General features: G+C 44.4%; 1 long non-coding RNA gene across 1 annotated transcript in view; it reads right to left on the bottom strand.

Annotated features, from left to right (window-relative positions):
• The window catches only part of LOC125940103 (uncharacterized), a 29,167-nt gene extending 13,127 nt beyond the window's left edge, over positions 1-16,040 (bottom strand). Inside the window, exon 1 of the long non-coding RNA XR_007463344.1 lies at positions 15,845-16,040. This is a non-coding gene — a long non-coding RNA (uncharacterized LOC125940103). The remainder of the gene's footprint in view (positions 1-15,844) is intronic.
• Between the last annotated feature and the right edge of the window lie 8,103 nt (positions 16,041-24,143).

Raw genomic sequence — 24,143 nt, 5'->3', positions numbered from 1 at the left:
CCAATATGTAATTTTGCCTTGGTGGTTCATTACACATTCACGCACACCGAGGTCTGCAGTGCATTGGATCTGCATTGTTCTACTGCTTAAAAATTTGAGCCCAATTATGAGACGAAAATATACGATTTGGCCATCCACAATAACGCATGCCCCCCCCAAAAAAACAAGAAAATACACGGAACCTCTGACGCATGCATCAACAGTGAACAGAGCAAACACCCTGAAGCATTTTCTTCATGCAAGCCAGGACACTAAGATTCTCAATGCATTTTCATTTCGCCACAAATGCATAGGCACAACCGGCTTGGCGCAACATCCGCATCTCGCGCTGCAACGAATTATGCAATGCGTCGCTGTTTCATAGTGCGGTCGATAGATTACGCATGACCAAAATTCAGCATTATGCATGCTAAGTAACTTCACCAATGAAGAGCCCCCAAGTTCTTTACGAGATTAGCATTCATAGGGTACTTCACACAATTTCTGATATCCATTTATCTATTTATGCTTAATTAACTCTTTCACAAGAAACAGCCATTTGGAAGGCACCCTGACAGACAAGTAGAACAATCGGCAAAAAGTAAGCAACCAGCGAAAAAGTCAGTATCATAGGCAGCCGCATGTGAGATGTTCGTAACACAAAATTAAGGTCAGCTACACAGATGTGACAAATTTGGCAATATGGCGTGTCTAGACATTGCTTCAATGCTAATCACAGTAACGCCGACATTCGTTGAGGCGAGTTCTGTCGGTCACAGCGCAAATACTGCACACGAGGCACTGAAGCTATACGTGCACACTGCTATGGTGACAACTTAAATTTAACTAATTTGACATGCACTACGTGGCACGAAGACGACGAAAGCGACGCCTCACTCTGTTGAGGTAGCTGATACGCTGAGGCCTGCCTTGCTGGTAAAGTTGCAACTTTGAGTCACGCAGGGCCTTTCCTTTCGAAAACAGCATTCGTCTAACCTGCTGCGAAACAGACTGAGCAGTCGAAGGCGTTGATAGTGGCACAGTTGGTGTTGACTGTTGAGGTTGCTGCTCATCATCAGTGTCGATGCCATCACTGTCATCAACCTCTTCATCAGACAGGACGGGTTCACCAGCAGCAAGGCAAATATTGTGGAGTGTGACACATGCTGCAACTATGTGGCCTGCTCGGCCAGGCTCATGGTGCAAAGCACGGTACTTCTGTAAGCACCGGTATCTTTCCTTCAGAATGCCAATGCAACGCTCCACAACTGCTCGCATGGCTGTGTGAACCTTGTACTCTGCCTCGGGTGACGGTGGTGATCGGTGGCCTGCCACAGGAGTTAAACGCCATGGCTCCAGTGGGTAGCCACTATCGCCTGCAAGAAAACAGCAGTTGTGCTTGTTGAGAATTACTACCGCGAGACTAAAAGTGTAACCATACCTGCACATGTAACTACACATGCACATTGTCGTGGCCTTTCTTTGCAGTTGTGACCCTAACGAAATTGCGAATTGACCAGACGATAACAAGGTGCACTCATTACTGGAAATTACATATTCACAATAAAGATAAAATGGTGGCTAACAAGCAATAAATTGAAGACACATCAACAAGCAGGCAGAGTAAATTTATTCAAACTGGGACACACTCTGGACAAAGTCAGACAAAATACCTATACTTTGTCATTAACCTGCCAAAAGGCACGATCACATAAGATTCACACCGCCTTCCATCTGTACAGCACCTATATTTCCTCTTGCCAATCTAGCAGCTACATACGCCCCTAGGCAACAGTGATACCTACGTAGTTTTATACGAGGAAATGATATTCATGCACAATGCTGTGCGAAGGCCAATAGATGTGTTTCTTTCTATTTTGCTTGTCTTATTTTTGCGTATATACTGGCACTGGTAAAACAGCAATAAAGTTCAGTTTGTTCTCAGCACTCTGTTACTGCACGCCTCTGAGTGATGATAATTATGGGCACAATACATTTATTCCTATACAGTTATGTCCAAAATGCACACACTGAAAGATAAGCAGGGTTATGTTATCAGCAACTTTAGTGACTTAGTGAAGGTGGCCAAAGACTTCTATTCTGAACTGCACAGCTCAAAGACAAGTCTCCCATCCTCAAGCTATCTCAAAGTCAAACAGCACACCAAAGTACCATGGGTTATAAAAGATTATGTTCGAAACACCATACGAGACTTGGCCTGTGGAAACGCGGCCGGAGGAAGCGGTATAACAGTCGACTTGATCGAAGATATGGGGGGGGGGCTATATTTAAGAAAGTCACGGTACTCTACACACGCCGAAGACCTCAAATGTACCAATAAGCTGGAAAAATGCCAATATTATATTAATACACAAGAGGTGTAAAAGACTAGAAAATGTATAGACCCATCAGCTTACTTTCAGTTATATACAAAATATTCACAAAGGTAATTTCGAATAGGCTAAGAGAAACACTTAGCTTCAACCAACCTAGAGAGCAAGGAGGCTTCAGAAACGGATACTCTACAATAGATCACAGCCACATGCCCAATCAAGTCATTTAGAAATCTGTTGAATACAACAAACCTCTTTATATGGCTTTCTTAGACTACGAAAAGGCATTTGACTCTGTAAAGAAATGGAGTCGAATACAGCAGTTCTCGAGGCATTGTGGCGTCAAGTAATACTGGAAACTTATGTCAATACCATAGCCAACATCTACGAATCTTCCGGAGCTACACTACTTCTCCACGAGAAAAGCAGAAAAACTGCAATCAAGAGGTTAGGCCAAAAAATACAATCTCTCCAACACTATCACTGCATGCTTAGAAGTGTTAAAACAAATAGACTGGGAAGAAATAGGAAAAAAGGTTAACGGAGAATATGTTAGCAAATTGCGGTTTGCAGATGACATCATGTGCCTCAGCAATGAAGCCGACGAATTCCAAAAAAAATTATTGAATACGAAACTTAAGCAAGTATTAAAACAGGGTTGAAAATAAACAAACACAAGGCAGAGATAATATTCAATAGCCTGGCGAAAGAACAACTATTCACGATTAGCAACCAACACCTAGAACCCATGCAAGAGTATGCATATTTAGGGCCAGCTACTAACAGCGGAGCCTTCTCATGAAAAGGAAACCCACCAAAGATTAAGGATGGGGTGGAGTGCGTACGGCAGGTATTCCCAAATCATGACAGGCAATTTACCGCTGCCGATAAAGCGAGAAGTGTACAATCATTGCATTTTACATATGGGGTACAAACTTTGAGACTAACAAATAAAGCCGCGAAGAAGTTAAGGACCGCACAGACTGCGCTGGAATGAAAAATGATAGGTGTAACGTTAAGAGACAGGAAGGGAGCAGAGTGGATCAGAGAACTAACGGGAGTCGCCACGTTCTTGTTTCCATTAAGGAGAAAAAGATGGTCTTGAGCGGGTCACATAATCAGTAGGACAAATGATTGACAGTGAGAGCGATAAAATGGATACAAAGGGATGGGAAACACAGCTGAGGGCGACAGGCGGAGTGATGAAATTGAGGAGTTCACAGGATTAAAAATGAATCGGCTTGTGCATGGACAGGCTAAACTGGAGATCATTAGGAGAGGCCTTCGTCCTGCAGTGGACAAAATAGGCTAATGATGATGACATTTATTCGTGAAGATCACCAACGGAATGCGATATCGTTTGGGACCTCATTTTGACTGCCTTGTCGAAAAGTTTACACAGCAGGATGATAGCCGAGACACGGTAAGAAGGGTAATGCATTTTGTGTAACATATGTGACAGCCAGCTCTGTCTACGAGCGGCAAGTTCAGAGAACAGCATCAACACCAAGGGACCAAGCTTATTATCTCCTGTGAAATGCATAGATGTGCGGAATAAAACAGGAAAGAATTATTTATGCTGCATGGCCTCCTACTTTTTGCAAGACCGTCATTGTGTGGCTTGCAAGAGCTAGACCCGGCTAATGTGTCGACAGTTTGCAACAATACATCCAATTTTCCCTAGATGTAAAACGTCTTGTAAAGAAGCATCACGTGAAAATGCCATACTCGATTTCGTAAACATTTGGATATGCTCATGTTAAATGAATATACATGCCATGCGCATTCGAAAAATTATGCTAGGACAATGCAGTTATGCTAGCAAAAATATTGATTGGATAAGTAGAAAAAACATGTCATTAAAAAGATGTCAGTACCCCTTCAAGCATCAACACGCATGGCCAACGAATGCTAAAGATGATAATATATATATATATATATATATATATATATATATATATATATATATATACCATGTTTTCTGCAAAAGTCTCTAACCCATAAGCTGCAATTAACCATGGCCTTTGTGACCGAAGTCTATTCAGGACCTGAAAAACTGGTGATTCCTTCTCCATAGTTGTCTCCTGCAGAACTCTAATTTAAGTTATTTTCTCTAAACATCCATTCTATTCTCGCTGATGGCGACTTCTCTATTGTAAGCATTATGTACTCTACATCAGACCTACAATATCATCTACTTGCATTTCTTTTCCGATTCGTGTGGGGAAAAATGTGGTATGGCTATAATTTTTGTTATCTCCTATCAGATTTATAACTTAGCCAAATAGCTTGCTGTGCTGTTGTGTTTAATGGGTTGTAGCACAAACCGGTGACAAACAATCAATTTTAAGATAAGTTTAGCTGTTACTGAACAGCAGAACCTTTCTCGTTTGCATGTTGAGGCTTCATTTCTTCTCCTAATTTGGTGCTCAGCTGCTGCATAAATACATTGCCATTTCCTAGGCTGTGTTAGCCCTTGTTGAGAGGGCATGCCTCACTCCTTCACTAATTGCATGGAAAGTAAAAGCTAACAAAAATTCAATGTCTCTACAACTGTTCTTTGAGCTGTCTCTTTTTTATTCAATGCCGCAATACCTGGGCATCATTTACAGGTATTTCAGTGTGTTTGTCTAGCAAGCAATATAAGCTTTAGAGCAACATATGCTGCCGCTGCAAAGCACTCTGCCAAGATAACAAATCGGCTCATGAAGTACAGTGTGATCAGTGTAAAAACTGAAGATCGCAACTTTCGTTATAGAGGCTCAGGGAAGCTCCGTCATGCGCTCTGTCAATCATCACTGCCAGAAACTCAGCATCTTCTGAGATACATATTTCTACCTGACTCCCTAATGTAAGCTGGCATGAGTCGGACAAACCATCAGTAATGTGCATTGCAGTTGACGTTGATTTAGCATGCTCACTTGCTGAATTATTTGGTTACATCATATGTTTATCATTATGTTCAAGCAAAAAATGCACTATGCCCTAAATTTCCAACAAATTAAGCTAATGTTGTGTTGTTACCTAAAAAAAGGTAATGCATATTATCTGCAATTACTTCATTTTGAAAAATTTTGGCAGTGATTCGATGTTGCAAGAAACCAGATAAAGCAAGGTTTTACCCTCAATATTCATTTAGCCAGTATGTGATTTATATACTACAATTACCAACCTACACTGCTTTAGGACCTTTATTTCATTTAGATGGTGGGGCAAATCAGCATGACTGAGGTTATATGACACTGTTTATTAAAAAGGTACTGAGTACGTCACTTCAGAATGTTACCAATAAGTAATGCAGTATTGCCAGTAGTGTTCGAGGGTCATTGTTATCAGCCACTGCCCATAAAGCGAATGAGAATCAGTGAAGGAAGCGCATTGGCAATTGTGCCATCTTGTGCCAAACCTTTGAACTGTGATCAGCTAATCCAAAACAGAAATTTCAAATTAATTTGCTAAATCAAACAGAATGTGCACGTTCAATGGTTCACATCCTTGCTAGTATTGCGCCTCAGAATTGAAGCCTATGCATTTTGTTTTAAAGTCGGCATTTATGGACTGTGCAAATTTGGTGGCGAAATGAAACCTGGCTACCAAAAAAACAAGTATTGCACGAGTATTTGTGACTGCGGGTTCAATCCAGGCTATGGCAGCTGCATTTAGATGAGGGGAAAGTCCGAAAAATGCTGGTGTTCTTAAGTTTAGGAAGAATGTTAAATAATGCCAAGTGATTTCACTCATGTCGAGCTTTATGAATCTGCTCCAAAACGCATGTCTTCTGCTCCAATATTGACAATTCCTGCTCCAACTTCGAATATTTACTGCTCCCATAGCTGCTCAAGAACATGCTTGGCTGCTTCCATCACTGAGCATGCATCATAACAATTTATTAGTTTTATGGCATCAGACTAAATCAGCGTTTACTCCGTGTGCACCACAAAGTGTTTGAAGGCCATTGCAACGATACAGTGACTGTGTTGCCAAAAGCTGTCAAATAAGCCTTTCCGACTGTGCACTTTCCTTTGATGATTCAAGGGCACATGCTCTCCCTTGTGCTGCTTCCTACACCACAGCCATGTGGCAGTGGTATCTGATATAAAAGTACCACCACAGCACTTTTCAGTGACATACTGCGTTTCTTCTTTTATGCCCGAAGCCACGCTTATCTGTCACATATTTTGAATTGGTTGAATTATAATGCATTGCAATGATTTATTTGCAGGAATCTGTGGGATTTGAGGTTCCAAGTGTAATTAATTAGTTCATGGCGTCCTACAGAAAAAAATTGCTTTCAGGCCTACGTTACCAGAGTACTTATGTCATGTTCTCAAATTCTAATTTTTTACGTTAACTGAAGGCATAGGACCTCGAATCCACAGAAAAAATGGTTCCACGGCTCAATGAAACCTTAACATATCACATTAACAGCTCCTGTGCAGCCACTTTGGCTTAGTTTCCGCAGGTTATACTGTATCGTGATGCCCCACCGCAGAAGGTGGTCAAGTAGCAGCGAATTCCAGCGTTTTGGCACTTTCTCCAGCTCCCTTGATCACCTCTTATGCGGCTCATCAGGGGGAACAATCTGGCGGCAGAGTAGACCAGTGAGTATGATAGAACGGGTGTCAAAACGTCACAGAGTGCTGCTTCCATGTGATCACCTTCTGGTTCATGATGTCACGATGTAATATAACCATTGGTACAATCATTGAAAATGAAACTAAAAGCGGTTATAATAAATTATTCAGGGCGCATGAGGCTTGACAATATTTTTGATGTGCTATTGGAGGCCCTGGACCTCTATTTATACTGAAAATGATGTCTAAATACGCATTTAAAGAGTAAATGCACATCATCCAGACCTGCATGCCAAGTATCCCGACATATACAGAGCAATGACTGCTATCCCCCTAGAGCATTCCACATGCACATAAATCACGAAAGTAATTTAAACGATTTGTTAAAGGCCTATGTCTAGGAATCACAGACGGCTGAAACTCTTGAACAAGCATGCGAGTGCATACAACTGCTATTGAACATACCAATTAGTGCCGAAATGAGCAACGTCAGGGTGCAATTTTGACGACTGTTTTCAGGCGTGTTCTCCAATAGATGTAAATATTCAGTGCCTGTACTTGCAAAAAGTGTCCATGCGCATAAATGCGAGACTGTGTTCCCCTGCCTGGAATATTGCTCCCGTCACAACCACAACTAGTTAGCATGTGAGAACACTGCATAATGATATTGACTAATTGACTTTTGTTGACTAATTTATACATCCTAAAAAGCTGAAATGCATGAATGCCCGTCACACAATGAGCACGAAGTGACAAAATGATGATGCAATGAGCTCATTGTGCAGAGTATGCTGCCTTGCTGCAAACAGTGATTTCAAGGTGTATGTCAAACACATTGTTGTGAAAGAAAAATAAATATTTACTAACGCACAAGGAACAAACTGCGCTTCAATTCACAGCAGCACACAGCTTGCTGTGCAGCAGGGACGGGGGAGTTGAACCTCACTCCCCCCCCACCCTAAAAACTGTTTATGGTTTGTATGTGTATATAAACATGCACATCTACAAACATATGCACACATTAGAAACATGCATACAGGAGGTTCTATACCCACATATAGAAGTGTTCTGTGATGCAGAACACGTCTTCTTTATATTTTTATCGCAATCAGTCAAGTACACTGCTCTTGCACCAACTGCATATTTAGGAATGTCATAATGCACAGCACTGCAGTGTTCTTTGCAACCCCCCCCCCCCCCCGTGTGTTCTTCACAGCGGATCCAGCCACTTAGGAAAAAAATACTTGCCAAGCAACCAGTCGCCATCCTCAACAAGGAGCCCCAGCTCGAAATGTCGCCTCAAGGCCGTTTTCTCCCAAACATGGGCATCATGACAGGACCCACGAAACCGGGCATCAATATCCAAGATGCGCAGGTCAGCATCGCACACCTGCAAGAAAATTTTGAATATTTGTGCCATACTAACACAAATTATAGTGCAATGTAAGCCCAAACAGCCACATGACTGCTTAAGAAACAACATTATTTTTATTATTATTAGAAGTGCCCAAGCACAATCCAGTGGAAACATTTTTGTCACGTCATGTGAAGAAAAAAACTAATTATTCTGAATTGTATGCGCAAGTGTTCAGTAACTCACATGGTACAGCATTACACCAATTATGACAAGCATCAAGGCAAAATGAAATTGTACTTACCACCATTGTGTTCAAGGCATAATGTGCTTTCCTTGTGAAGCAGTTGGCCTTGACCACCTCTGGGTTTGACCTTGAAGGCGCCTTAATTCCTACGTGCGTTCCGTCGACGCACCCTACGACGTTCGTAATGTTCCTGCGAAATAGGAAGCGCTCCTTTATATAAGCCCGCTCTGCCGCCGTCTTCGGGAAAGCCAGCCACCGCTTACGCACTGCCGCATCGATAAGCGCATCAGACACATCTCTGACACAGCGGCTCACAGTAGTTTGATGCCGTCCAATGTAACGCTCGGCGCCGACGCTTCCCTGAAAACTCCCAGTCCCGTAGAAAGGGAGGGCGCAGAGGACTTGCTGTTCGACGGTGAGCGAATGAAGCCCGCCAGGCTGTCTCCGCAGACGAGAGTCTTCGCCTAGCTCGTCACACAGCCAGCGCACGGATGTCTTCGACAGGCGAAAATGACGCTGAAACTCCACGTCGGTCATGTACGTGAACGGGTCTAGACGGTTATACTGACGCTTGCTGCCGCTGGATGCAAAGACACAGGCTTCTGCTGCCGCTGCCATGTTACCTAGTTGAACTCGGAGGGGGTTTCGCGATGTACAAAACGGTCTACTTTTAGAGGGAACACGCGAGCGCGCGGCCGGCGGTACGCGGAGCGTTAACTGTTGGCGAGATTTTGAAACCTGGAGCATGCGCATAAAGGCGCAAGGGCGGTGCTTGCCGCCGTTCGTCTGCTACTTACCGCCCCTGCGCTTGCCGTGCGCTGAATAGCGCGTTCATTTTTCTGTGGTGCGATTCATGTCCCTATACTCTCCCTGCGCCTGGTCGGGTAATCAGCGCGCAGAACAAAAAAAAAAAAAAAAAGTACCGTTCGTTTTTGCTGTGGTTTCTCGGGCAGCTTTGATGCGATTTCATTCATGGCCACAGCGGCTGAATTTCGATTACGCGCGAAAGGCAAAGAAAAGCCATGTGCTTATAGTATTTAGAAGCACGTTAAGGAAACACTTGCGATTGAAAATAGTTCAGTCTCCCAATACGGCGTGACACCGAATGATATCCTTGTTGTGGCTTGCAATACCCCAGCAAATGTTAGTTCTAACTCACGTGCTTTTTTTTAATCGTTGAGGCAACATCGCCACAATATGCGATGACGTGCACTTTTACGAAAATTATTGCGTTTCACCAACACGCGCGCTGAAAAATGGTGTGCAGAAAACTAACTGCAGTGTTTACAGTTGTCCTTATTTCACCCGATGCAACACGCACTCATAGACAATGTTTGCTTATTCACCGCACAGGTCACATAATGTAGTATACATAGCACGGTGAACTCACTCAAACGTCGGCTCACTAAGACTTCGAACTAACCGTGAGTCTGAGTTCGTTTCAGCCTGACTGAGTAGAATTTTCGTGAATACGAGTAAGAGCAAGCTCAGTTGAGTAAACTTTTAGTGAATATTGTCATGTGGTAGTCGGGGAAAGCTGATCCAAGTATCATTTTAGTGAATATGACTCAAAGCAAGCTCGGCAAGTAGATTTTTGGTGAATATGACTCAGTGCAAGCTCACATGAGTAGAATATTGATGAAAATAAGTCGGAGCAAGCTTGGCTAAGTAGATATTTGGTGAATATGACTCGGTGCAAGCTTGCCTGAGTAGAATCTTTGTGAATATTAGTCAGATCAAGCTCGGCCAAGTACAATTTGGTGAATATGAGTCAGAGCAAGCTCGGATAAGTAGAATTTTGGTGAATATGACTGAGCAAGCTCGATTGAGTAATGATGGGATATGGTTATACGAGTTTATGCAGTAATACATGTAAGTGCAGACTCATTAGCAACATTGCCTCCATCTTGATGGGCTATACCTACGCCTCGTGATGAGTCTGCACACTTTATGAGCTGTGGACATGCAAGACCCACCCACACTTGAAAAGATACTATCATTCATAAAAAAGGAATGCAACCGGCTGACTTCACTGCACAATTTTGATCTGCTTTTGTTTAATGAGTTATCTACTGCTTATAAAAACAAGGTGTTCGCCTGCTTTTCGCATTATTGCATGTGTTTTACAGGAAGTAGAGACAGAGAAGCAAGAAAAGGCAAGGATGTTTATGGCTATGTAGTTTCTTAGAGTACTGCAATATGTTACAACCAGCATAAACAAAAGTAATTTGATGCACTGAAGTAAGCGAAATGTGCAATTACCTTTTAATGTGAGGGTTAATACAGATGCAGTAAGGACACAAAGTCTGCAACACACTGAAGGTTTATTGGTTTTTTTATTCAGGAGAAAAATGATGCATCAGAAAAATGAGAAAAACACTGTTTAAGTATTGGTTCGAAAATAAATTGGCAATACTGCTTATTCCCCGTCAAAGCGTGAAATATGCTATTGTAGAACATTCATTACGATATCCAGTTTGCACGTTCGCTTTGCGTCTCGCAGCGGAAGTAACAGAACCTTGAAATGAGATAATTCATTGGGGAAAATGCGCATGAAAGCCCTAACCAACCGACTGCAACTAAATGGTCGCGCGTATAGCGTGACCTATTGACCACAGCATTTGTCCGTAGTTGCATATTCTTTAAATTGTTCCGTCCGTAAAAGCATACGGCGATAAAACTGTGGCGTTTTCGTATATCGCGAGTTGTCTCCAGAACCAGAAAATTAGGACGACATCCGAAGGCCATGCCTTCCCGTGAGGGACACCTCGTAGTATTTACACACTCGCAGCGCGTGTGAATAACGGAAAATCACGCAAAAGTACGTACTATCAGCACCCGAAGCCAACCTAAAAAACAGCGTCGCCAGATTAGCAACGTAGCGTGTCAAGAAACTCGTAGAAATCACAGATCCGAATCTGACCTACGAGTTTTTATCTGCACTGTTCGCGTGTCGGTGCTGATGTTACGTACCGATTGCGTAATCCAAGGCTCCACTCAATTAGTTGCACTGTTCGAGGCTCGTTGATCCAATATTTATAGACAAAAAAGTATCTATAAACGTTGCGTTGAGCGACCGCCGCCATTTTCCAAAACAGACTGCGAAATACCTCTCGGCGCAATTTCGACGGAAAAATCGCAGCGATTGCTGCGACGTTGCGACGCTGCGACCAACCGGTTGGTCGCAGCCGAAAATCGCAGAAACGGCCCTGCGACTGCGATTTTCGTCGCATGCGACGGAAATCGCACTTCCGGTGCGATAATCGCAGTGCCAAATCGCACCATGTGAAACGGCCTTAACACTGCGCTGGAGCCGCTGCGCTTCTGACTGGCGTTTGCCAGTGTGGTATAGCCACGGAGAAAGAGAGCGCAAATGCTGCTCAACAGCGCAGAAGCTTGACTCATCGGATCCCGAAGTAGTTGCCTGGCAATTAGCGGTTGAGCGTAGGAGACAACCAGGAAAGCTAAGAATAATCAGCTGAACCTTTGCGAACGCTACGTATATCCTGGCATAGCCGAGCTAAGCCACTGCAACTTTTTTTTTTTTTTGCTCTTCGTGCAGAATCTGTTTACTATTTAGTAAAAATGATTGCGAACGATCTCGTAAAGTCCCATCGAATCTGTGCCACGTGCAATTTCACAAAGTAGACGCAAGACGTTTCGTGCAATGAGGAAATATTTATTTTGCTCTATATAAAAGCTCGTTCCGCGCTTTTTGTGCGTTCATCCAACGTTGTGACCCCAGCAGGTAAGGCAGTAGTTCCTGTATGACGCTCCACCGGACGGCACCAGCTGAAAAAAAGTAAATTACAAGCATGTTACATTTACAAGCACGTAACAGCATGTTACAAGCATGTGTCATTATGGTATTTAGACATAGGAATACTGCGTGTAGAGGCGAAATGTGCGAAAGCGGTGAATGGGCGGCATTACAAAGAAAAGCAATTCGCTTTTACATACATGGCATAGAAAATACCCGACTCATCCCAAACAATACCATAAAATATGAAAGCATCTGATTTCCAAGCGGTCCCCCATTTCCGGGCATTATTTCCTGCACTTTGGCAGTACAAATACACGGGCGACTTCGCGTTGCCAAAACTTGACCTCGGGCGAGGCGACGGTACGCTACATAAATAGAGACGGACGCAACAGGCACTCGACAAATGCTTGGGTGCAATGCCCTTTTTCCGTCCTTTAGAAGACGGAATTTTCGAATTACAAGTTTCTCATATGTTTGTCGGCGTTATCTTTCGCGCGTTCTGCCGGCGCCAGCAGCACAGCCCATGTTATCACTCTTGGCAATCGCCCATCGCATTTTCAACAGGTGTGAGTACCGAAAGAAGGTATATGTTGTTGCGCAGCCACAAAAAACGTCACAGACTTGTCCCTCTAATGGTATCTTCGACTAGTCGCATCCATCCCCCGAACCAGAGTCGTGCAGATCTTGCGTTCCCAGAACTCGGAGGTAGAGGACAAGCGCGCAAACCGAACGTGTGACTCGCTCTCGGAGGAGGAAATGGCAGATGCGAAACCACGTGACTACTGCTAACGTCCGATGTTTCGCCTATCTAAAGCTAAATCGGCGGATAGGCCGGTGGGACGACCGTTCGTTGAGAGGCCAGCATGCTGTGGCCTAGGTTGCCTAGGCTACGGTGGACCGTCGCCAAGAACGGCGACGCTGTGCTGTGATGACGTTGCTGGAAACGCTCTCATCTCGACTGCTCCGACGACATAAAATCCCTATATAAGAAAAGTACCGCCATCCTTTGATAAACGGCGCTTCTCTCTCTCCTGTATCTCTGATTGGACGACGATAGCGCGTGCTTTTCACTTCTTTATATTTTCTTTTTTTCCGCCTCAGAGCCATGTTGAAAGTCATCTGCGCAGCCGCAGTCGCCGGCGGCCGCGGCGGCGCGGGCCCGGCCTGAAAGCTTCAACGTGGACTTTCTAGGTGCGCCACCGTCGACTTGGCTTTCGCAAGCAAAAAGTAAAGAAAAAAGCAAGCGCTTTAGGAGAGGAGGCGGCGGAGGAAAGAGTAGATGGCGGTACTTTTCTTATATAGGGTCTTTACGACGACAGGGCGCGGAGCGCCTCAGAGCGCTCGACGCGGGAGGGGAGCGATCGAAAAGAACCAGCCGAACGCAAGGCGCGCACTCTCTTTCAACCAGCCGAAGACAACGCCGCTCGCGAGGGCGCTCTAGAGCACTCCGAAGCGACCAGTCGAAGATACCATAAGATTCATTACACGCCTTACTAACTTTATCACCACGGCCGAGCTGCTTATCGCTAAATGCGTCACAGCGCGCTGTGCGGCCAGCGTGCCTCAAAAGTACCCCAGAAAGTAACGAAATTATTTTTCAGTAATGTCTGGCGTCAGAGAAAGCGGCACAAACTTCTCCTAGCAAGATACACTACACTAGTCTATACGCACCACGGCCGAGTTAGTTCTCGCCAACTGCGACACGGCGCCCTGTGCGGCCAGTGTGGCTCAAAAACCAAAATAAGTTACCATAATTCCCTAGGAAGCGTCGGAAACATGTCTCAGCACGATTCATTAACTTAAATTAACTGCGCCAGGATGGCCGAGCTGTTTTTCGCTAACTGCGTCTTAAGTCTCGGTCCCGTGCCGTAAGCCTAATTGCGCCGTAGACTGTGAAACAAGATTTCTCACCTTGCCGTAGTCCAATATTGCAGTGGTGTCTTGTGCCAGTGCAGAAGGAACGCAAGAATACGCCGAGAGCCCAATAAACCAGGTTACATTTAAAAATAAAAAAAGGAGACAGACGGGTCGCCGCGCGCGAGCGCTAAAACGAACGCGCAGCATCCTCGCTGGCGTCGGGGGAGTATCTGGCGGATGACGCATGTAACTGGCGCGTCATTGACCTGTGGATAAGTAAGGCAAGGAAAATAACTCGCAAAGCTTAAGTTCATTTATACGCAAAACGTTTTAGTTTTCGCGGCAAAGAATTTAAAAAATAAATCAATGCCTGGTAACTTAATTTCACTTTCTTTTTTTTTCGATGCTCCCGGCAGCTAAGGTTTGGCGTCAAAAGTATAGCGTGACGTATGGTGACGTGTTTCCTATTGCCAGTTTTTGCCGAATGTCTCCTCTTGTTGAATTTTTTTCTCTGTGCCGTCTCTATGGCGAGCGTGTCGTTTCGCTCGGTAAAGCGGCGGCCTTAATAGACGCCTCAGTGAAGCACCTGTGGTGAACAGCCATGCAGCAGTCGCGCAGCGCTGCCTTGCCATTCCTCTAATAGACAGGGAATGAACAGATAATTGAAATGACTTAGTTTATCGAACATACTACTGCAGCGCCCCTGGCGACTGCTCACCGTATGAACTCCCTCGTGCGTGCGACCCTCTAGAATGTATCCGCTTGTAAGCTTTCGCCGCACTGCCGCCACTCGCGATAAAAAAGTGCAAAATTTTATAATTGGCTCGATCTCCATTTGTCATCAGAAATTTATAACATTCAAAACGAAAAACAGATGCGTCAAGAAATAAAATGTTTGTTATTTCATGTATTGTCTTTTAACGTATTCGATTGAGCGAAAGTGTAGGTGCAAGAATGCGCCGCATGTACCCTGTTCGCATTCGACGGAGGATAGAAAATAGTGCCCGAAAGAGGAGGCACGCCCTTGACGCGCCCGAGAAAGGCGTGGCAAGCGGCTCACGGCAAGTGCGCAGATAGACAGCGGGACAGTCACGCTGTTGCTAAGTTGCGATAATCTGTTGATAACAATACGCGGTGCTGGCGCGTTTCGTTGTGCAGCCTTCGGCGCTTGAAACATGGAAGCAGCGTGCCGCGCAGGTGCGCTCATGTTGTCATACGCGGCTTTTTGTCTACATTCTTTTTTGTCTGTAGCTCTTGCGCGTTCCACGCTATCTCCTTTCTCTGGCTGCCGTCCAGCAAACGTGGGTAAAACTCGGGTGAACGAGAAACTCGGCGCATCCTGCATAGAACCCCAGGCCTGCCTATGCTTCAAGTCTTGTAGATATTAAGTCATGTACAATCAAATCGACCAGGGAGGCACTTTAGCCTTCAGTGCTTGTCATAACCACTGCGGTGGTCGATTCTTAGCAGAAATATACGCCCCACAAGAGACCCTATTTGGCTTACAGCTAATAAAAAGCGCGTCATTGTGTTCTAGCACATCAAAATGACTTAAACGTCAATTTTATATCTACCTTATTTAGGATTGCGTTTGCGTTGGCATTAACTGGTTTAGGCTTAGGAAAACCTGAGCGCTCTTGTTTTACGTAGCGGAGTACAGGAGTACCATTCGAAATTTGACACCTTTTTCCTAACTTAGTATTTTTTTAAGTACAAGTAGCACATGTAAACTACTACCTCATGACTTCGTCCGCGGCGCGGACGAACCGTCTCCACTTCGGCGTTGGAAAGTAGAGGTAATAAGGAAACGTTGTAGTCAGCGTATTCAGTATGGCGAACGATTCTTCGATAAGGTTCAAAATATTGGCTGCCGTCGAGTGGACGTCGAGGTTATGTTCCAACACTCCAAGTCTCTGGTCAACGGTCAGAAATATTGTTGCTGCAATAAAATAAAAGAAATAGAGAGATATACTGTAGCATCCGTCAATAACACAAGTTAAAACAACTGTAGAGAAACCATCGAAGATGGTTGTCAATGTAACGGAATAGCCGAATACTTATAAAGCTATTCGCATTATTAAAGGAATGATGATGTGGTGGGACGTGGAACCGGCGCTAGTATTCTTGCGCACCTCACGAACTTTTCGTTCTCGCTGCAAGTGATCAATCCGCCTTTTGCATGTCCTGAGTGCGCATGCGCTGTAACCTAGCGGCGAGCGCCGCAAACGTTTTGTACGGCGTCGGTGGTTCGTGCAGCTGACGACGCACGCGTATGCAGCATAGTCGTCGAGGACGCGAACTCTTTATTGTCGGCGCTGTGCCGGTCGACGACGTGGTATTTGCGCTGTGTTTCGGTAGAAACTTCAGCTGTTCACAGCGATGTTCGGTTAACGTCCGGTACATCACAATATATGCCGACACGACACCGATGTCGGTCAGAAGTGGACCTCACGCCGGCGCCAACGCTCGGTCGGCGGTAGCTGTGATACTGTGCCAGTGGGAGACATATATTGTCATACAAGTATGATGAAGAAGCGACCGACGACGCGACCGACGACAGCGAGTGATCGTAGTGTGATAATCTTTCGTGCCGACGATGCCGACAAAACCAGTGTGCTGATCGCCGTGCGATCGGCCGCCGAGTGAGAACATCGCACCGACAACGTGATTATCGCCGCAAATGCGCTCGTGTATGTATTTATTGACGCTCAAATTGAGTCAGAACGTGCTTCCGACGCTGATATGCACGAGTTCCAGCCCTTTACAGCCCTCCACATCAAGTTTGAGGCGGTGTCGATCTCGTTCAGGCAGCTTCATTAGGCCTAACACAGCCTACGAGTTCGTCCGCTACCGGCGGACCTGAAATATAGGATAAGCAAGTACGACCAAGGAAACTGCTTATGTAGTTCGGTACTGACCTTACCGACTTGAAGTGAACCACTCTTAGCATAGTACGATGCACACACAGAGTGGGAAGCGGAGACACGGCGCAGTGCTAATACCGCGGTACAGGCACCGTTCTTGAACGAAGGCTGTCGGTCGCAGTCGCTGGCGCTTCCATGAACGAAGTGCAACTACGGATAGTGTATTTTTATGCTGCCAGATTTAGTAGTTACCGAAAACACAGTTTGCTAAACAGGCAACAAGTGATGGCCCTTTCGATATTGCATCGCAAGCAACAACACCGCTCGTTGCCACGCGAGTACGGCGGACATCGGCATTCTCGCGTGCCAGTGCGGCTAAGTGGTCGTTGTTTTCGATGTGCCCGGGACGTTCATGCCTTCTCGTCTCAGTGTGATCGCTTCTGATATGTGCATGAGAAGTGTTCATGTATGCTTTCAACATTTTGCTCATTATTTCGTGGGAGCGTGCACAGTTTCTACTGTACTTGAAGTCAACAGCGAGCGGTGGCCGTACGCGTGCCGATGTAAACAAATGCGCCGTTCTTGCGTTGCATAAATACTCTGGGCGCAGTGTAGATCGCCCCTTCAAAGAGCTATTGCCACTGTGGTCAAGACTCAGCTATACAAGCAGTTTTATTGTCCTATTAGCGTACGTTCAGTACAGGTCTAACAGTGGAAAATGCATGAACTCGGCTGCTGTATACGATACGGCTAACCTCCGCTGAGCGGAATCGACCCCAGCTTAAACTTGATGTGGGCGGCTGGCGAGTGCTCACGTTCGTGCATTTCAACTTCCGAAGCATGTTTGGACTCATATTCGGTAAGAATAAATATGAATAACAGGAATACAAGCGTAGGCGCTGTGTCAATCGCGTTACGGTGCGATGTATTCGTTCAGAGGCACATCGCACGGTGACTGGTTTTGTCGGCGTAGCTGCACGAAATCCCGTCATCATATTTTCGACGACTTGCGGTTGTAAGTCGCCAAAGAGTCATTGCCGGCCTAGGCATCCTGTCCAACAAGCGGCCACTCACACAAAACGAAAATTACGACTGACAAATGCACAAACCCATTTCAGCTCGCTTCTTGCAGCGTGCCTCAGCTCCCGCGGGGCCCCGACGCCGTACATATTGTTTCGCGCGGAGCCCGCTAAGGTGGCGCCACAGCGCAATGCAAAAGGCGGATTGTCAAGCTTCGTGTTTAACGCTTTTGCGATCTTCAACCAGGCAGCGAAAACGAGCCTGCGTCACCGAATGCAAAAGGAATGGATTGGCCTCCGGATTGCTGGAGAAGACATTACAGATAAAGAAACCACCGATACGGAATTTTGCACTGCAACCCTCTACGACTGGTGTCCGTTGCCAGCCAGCGAACCATGGACTAACACCGAGGATGACTACAGTCTACTTAAGAACCAGCGCATCAGGCTGCACTTGGGGCGTGGAACCGGCGCTACTGTGCTTGCACCGCTTACTAACTTTTCGTTCGTGCTGCAGGTTATTAAGGACAATTCTCTGTGCCGTTTTCTGCTCGCATTGCCGGTTCCACCCCGTGTGCTTTTTAGTTTGTATGCTCCCTACTTCTATAGAAAAACATGTGTACTATATATGACGTCGTTTAGTGCTACTGCGCAGACTCGCATTCCAACTATTGATGCTGTTGGTATGCGGCGATATAGAAGAAAATCCAGGACCTGTTAACGAAATTTGCAAGAGCTCTTGGATGGACAGAATGGGATTAAAAGCAAGCTTGCCACCATTGAGCAGTAACAAGCCGACAACAAAAATTGGAGGACGCTTAAGCTTCGCTTTTAAGAGTGGAACATGATAGCGTTATCGGGCCCCATTCGTATCCCATTTTCTTTGAGTAGAATTCACTGCAACACAGCACGTGGGAAAGCCAGCTTACAAAGACCAAGCTTACACCGATTCCCTTAAAGTCTGCTTGAATTTTAAACAGAAATGCATTGCTGGAAAGACGTTTTTCCAGGGGCAATATAGGTCGTCTCATTAAAATGTGAAGGCCCTAGTAGCTTATTTATTGTTTTAATAATTGTTTGCTATTGTCGCGGCGTGCGCGCGTGTCCAAAATGCATTATGCAAGCTAAGTCCCAATTTTACCTGCCGAGGATGCGAGCGCCATCTGGATATGATTTTCCCAAGTAACCTATCCGAGCGCGCCACTGTTGGTATGGTAGAAATGCTGGACAAGTGGTTTATGTTTCAGTTTCCTCTAACAGAATTATGTTTTCTCATACATTCAAATTACAATCCGACCCCACCATGTATGTAGGTTGTGGTTAAGTTGTACTTTACCATTTTTATGACAGATTTCACTGTGAGAAATTCAATTTTTGTTCACTAACCCCTTGCGCTACGCGGATGGCCTGCACGGTCGCGGTGGGTCGGGATGATTTTCTCCGCCACGGACGCCGACACCTGCACCGACGCCGGCGCCGACGCCGGATTTTCTGCGACACCGGGCCCTTAACGCTTTCGCGTTAAAAAGGAAAAGTCGGGCTTAAACACTCGTTGAGGAAATCTTGAAACCCGAATCGGAAATTTAGAAGACCTTCAGAGTTTGGCGGGTGAATGCAGCACTAAAGCTGCATGGCAGGATTCGATACTAGGAAAACGTGCTGCAATGGATGATGGCCTGGAAAATCGTAGTACACAGTCTCACCTCCTTTTTTTGTTTTTGCTTTGCCGGTGACCATGCACGCGAAATATATAAGGAATCCGAGTCTCGCGTTTTGGAGTTGTGCAGGTCTGCTTTGACCTGTAAGCGAGTAAAAATAGAAAGAGCGCACCATATTGGAAAGTACGCCTCGGAAAAAAGGCGTCCCCTCATTGCGAAGTTTACCTCGTTAGAGATAAGAAGGATGTGCTTGCAAATGCCAAAAAACTAAAAGAGAAGAAATCAGCATATCGGAAGGTTTTTTGGAAAACGTGCGAAGTAAAAGGAAGCAGCTGTGGGATTATACCAAAGCTAACAAACTGAAGGTGACAACGTTAAACTAAGGCACGACAACCTGTTCATATTGTGAGGTATGTATATGACGCGTCCTTATTACAAGTCGTGCAGGCTACTTGACAAGGACGAGCATCTAAGAGTGCGTGCTTTTTCCTTACTAATTGTTAACTGCAGAAGTATGACGAATAAAGCCGATGAATTTGCTAGTTTGGTTGATATGAATATGATATGAAGGAGCCTGTAGTCCTTGGATCTGAATCATTGTTCGACAATGATATTAGTGACTACGAAGTTTTCCCACGTCCACACACTTGTTATCGAAAAGATTGTGACAGCCGGGGGGGGGGGGGGGGGTGTCGTCTTTCGGCTAGTCAATAAAAAGATTTTTTCCCGTAAGAAATATATTAATGTCGGGCAAAGCGAGGTTGTTCGGGCCGAAATTAGATTGTATAATGGCAAAGCACTCTGCGTATGTTCATTTTATCAACCCCATGGAAGTGAACTCGAAGTTACTGGCCGACCTATCAAATACAGTTGAAGCAGTTAATGCTGTCTCGTTGTCGGCGTTGATTTAACCTACCTGGGATCGAGTGGTCCAACTAAGGCCTTGCGGCTAATGCAGGGGATTTGAGGAGCAAAGAAATTATCAAATTTTGGAGAACGCTAAGCTTCGCCTTTAAGAGTGGAACGCGATAGCGTTATCGGGCTGCGTTCGCATGACATTTTTCTTTATTAGTAGGCGTCACTGCAACAGACCACGTGGGAAAGCCAGCTTACAAAGACCAAGCTTACACTAATCCCCTAAAGTCGGCTTCACCTTTAAACGCTGCTGGAAAGACATTTTTATATCAAAATGTCTATAACATATCAAAATTTGAAGGCGCTATGACCTTTTCTTATTATTTTATTAACTGTTGGCTGTTGTCCCGGCGCGCGCATGTCCAAAATTTAGAAAGGCTCGGTTTTCAACATTGCCCTCAATGTTGCCTAGAACCAAAGTGCAGCGACACACCATCAGAATTAGAGGACGCGTAAGCTTCGCCTTTAATGGTGGAACGCGATAGCATTCAAAGATCCCTGGCTGCTTATCAGGCTTTTTTCTGGTATATTCAAATTGCAATCCGACGCTATCAGGTCTGTTGTGGTTAAGTCGTATTTTATGGTTTTTCTGATTTATTTTACTTTGATAAATTTAATTTTTGTTCAGTAACGTCTTCGCCACGCGGAGCGCCTATGTGGTCGGGGTGGTTCGGGATGATGTGTTTCCGCATGATTATTTCCGCCAGACGCCGATGCTTAACGCCGACCCCAGATTTTCTGGGACACGGGGCCCTTAACGCTGTTGGTTTAATATATGCAGTTCCTTTGCTTTATCACAGCTAGTGACACAGCCCACTCGTGACCAGAATGTGTTATATCTTCTCTTTGCCAACTTGCCCTCAGCAGTAGAATACATGATTGTATTAACGGGCATAGCTGATCACAGCGTTATTCTGTGTTAGATGAATCTCAGATATGCAAAGATAATAAGTAGTGGACGCCGGCGTATTTATGGCTTTAGAAAAGCGCGCGTAAACGAGATATCATGTGCACTGGATGCATACATTGAGACATTTCTAACGCTTGCGGAATCGTAAGGTGTCAATGAACTCTGGTGCGTATTCAAGAGCGAAACGTTTACTTTGCGTGAGTAATTTGTTGCCGTCACGTTGGCTGACATCAAGGCGTAGTAAAAGCAAGCCGTGGATCACAAAGGACAAATTCACAGAATTGCTCGGAGAAGAAAGGATGCTTATGTAGCTTATAAAAGAAATTTGTCATCCTTCAAGAAAGACGAACTAAAAAGAGCAACAAACAAATTAAACAGTGCAACCAAACAATCGAAAGACGCATATTTTTATTCTTTAAATTCGCGAAGGAAGGAGCGGCCGAAAAAATTTAGGAATTTGATTCAAACAAACCGCAAAGACGAAATTTCAGTACCCTCGATTGATCATGATGGCACAGTTGTTCACGATAGCGCGGTTAAAAAAATCAATAGCTTTAATTCCTTCTTTGGGTCGGTATTTGGGAGTTGCTCTCATGATAGAGAAATGTTTCTGAACTATGGCAGGAAATGTACTGAACGTATGGATAATGTTGTCTTTGACTCAAGGGGAATTGAATTGTTACTCAAGCGCCTTGATAAAGGCGGCTGGGCCTGTTGATTTGCCTCCTATTTTTCTCTCCTTATGCGCTGTTTCTGTGTCTCAATATCTACATGTTATTTTGACTAAATCTTTAGAACTAAGCATCCTGCCTGATTGCTGGAAAATAGCCAATGTACACAATCGGGACCACGTAATACTGTATTAAATTATAGACCTACTTCTTAACAATTTGCGTATGTAAAATTTCTGAACACATCCTTTTTTTGGTTTTAGACGTGGCTATTTATCGATCACCCAGCTAACTGAAATAACACGATTTAGCAAGTGCATTAGGCATGAGTTGCTCAGTTGATGCCATTCTCTTGGATTTGCAGAAAGCTTGCGATGTTGTACCTCATCACTTATTGCTTGAAAAATATTCATGGTATAATATTAATCACTTAGTAATTTCCTGAATTGAAGAATACTTAAATACTAGACGTCAGCGCGTAGTTATTAACAACAAAATATCTCATAAGGTTGATGTGACATCAGGAGTGCCTCATCAGGGTCCCGTTTGTGTCCACTGCTGTTTTTAATTTATATGAATCATATCGATGCTGACCTCTCTTCCTATGTGCTCCTGTTCGCAGACGATTGTGTGATTTACCGCGTTATTACTAATCAACAGGATTGTGCCGTTTAACAACATTAGTTTAATAGCGTAATTGAGTGGTGCAGCACTTGAGGCATGCATATCAATTTGAAAAAAAAACAGTGTGCATGTTGTTTACAAAAACGCCATGCGCCCGCAATTAAAGTACTTCGTAAACGCTATAGAGCTAATTCCTGTGTGCGAGTGCAGATACCTTGGGCGTGATCTTTACACTCGACTTATTCGTGGCACCGCAATGTGCATTGAAAAAATTACCACCAAGGGATGCCGGACATTATTTTTTTTTTGCGTCGAAATACTAAGCGGTTTCCTGCGGAAATTAAATAGCTATTGTACATAGCTTATATCAGGTCCACACTTGACTACGCCTGTACCGTGTGGGATACCTGGCTTAAAAGTTACATTCAGCGAATAGAAAGAGTCCAAAATTTAAGGGTTCGTAATGTTTTCAAAAATTATACACGACAGTTCAGTGTAAGACGTGCTAAGGAGAACATTGGGTGGGTTTCATAAAAGAAACGTATGAAGATGCTAAGACTGAAATTTCCTAACATTTTTCATTCTGAAACAGGTATACGGCCTGAAAGGTACTTACTGTGCTTACTCCCTCCTCATTGTTTCTTTACGACGAGGCCATGTCAACAAAATTAAAGAAATATGGTGCTGAAATGTAAGATTTAATATGTCGGTTTTCCCCGGAAAATTGCGGATTGGAATCAGCTACCCCGAGATGTCGCCACCACCACCGGAAATAACTTTTTTTTCGTTGCTCCAATAATGCATTTACGTGAGCAATGTATATGATGCGAAAATTCAGTTGTTACGAATTCAAAGAATATTTGCTTGTATTTACAAGGCCCTGTGACCTATGTTCATACTAAATTTATTGCTTTATGTAAGCAATAAATTTTAAAATGTGTCGCATAGATCTTGAAACTCTTATGATTAGAATTGTGCTCCCATTTTGGGATAACATGTGCAAAATATTTTCGTAAAATGAGTGGGGAAGTAGACGGTGGGTTGTTCTTGCTCTGTGTCAGTGTGTTGTATGTAGGGAGTTCAATTCTTTCATTGTTTTTCATATTGTCATGCAACAGGCATACTTTTCAAGCTGCTGGATAAGTGCTTTTCAAGCTTTTCAATACATGAAATAGTTGACGTTCTCATATTTGATGTTCGTGTATGAGTTTTCAGGTGGAGTCCACATTTTGCAAGGTTAATCAAACTCCCTAAAGAATTAAAAATGCTTAATCCTTTCCTATATTATATATATAATGAAGAAAACTTATAACTTCAAGCACTGTTCATTGGCGATGTTATCCATGTGATCTTGTACTATGTGCATTTGTCACGC

Source organism: Dermacentor silvarum, chromosome 9 (assembly GCF_013339745.2).
Source record: "Dermacentor silvarum isolate Dsil-2018 chromosome 9, BIME_Dsil_1.4, whole genome shotgun sequence".
In the NCBI taxonomy this organism is placed as follows: Eukaryota; Metazoa; Arthropoda; class Arachnida; order Ixodida; family Ixodidae; genus Dermacentor; species Dermacentor silvarum.
This window is presented reverse-complemented; position numbering and strand designations above follow the sequence as displayed.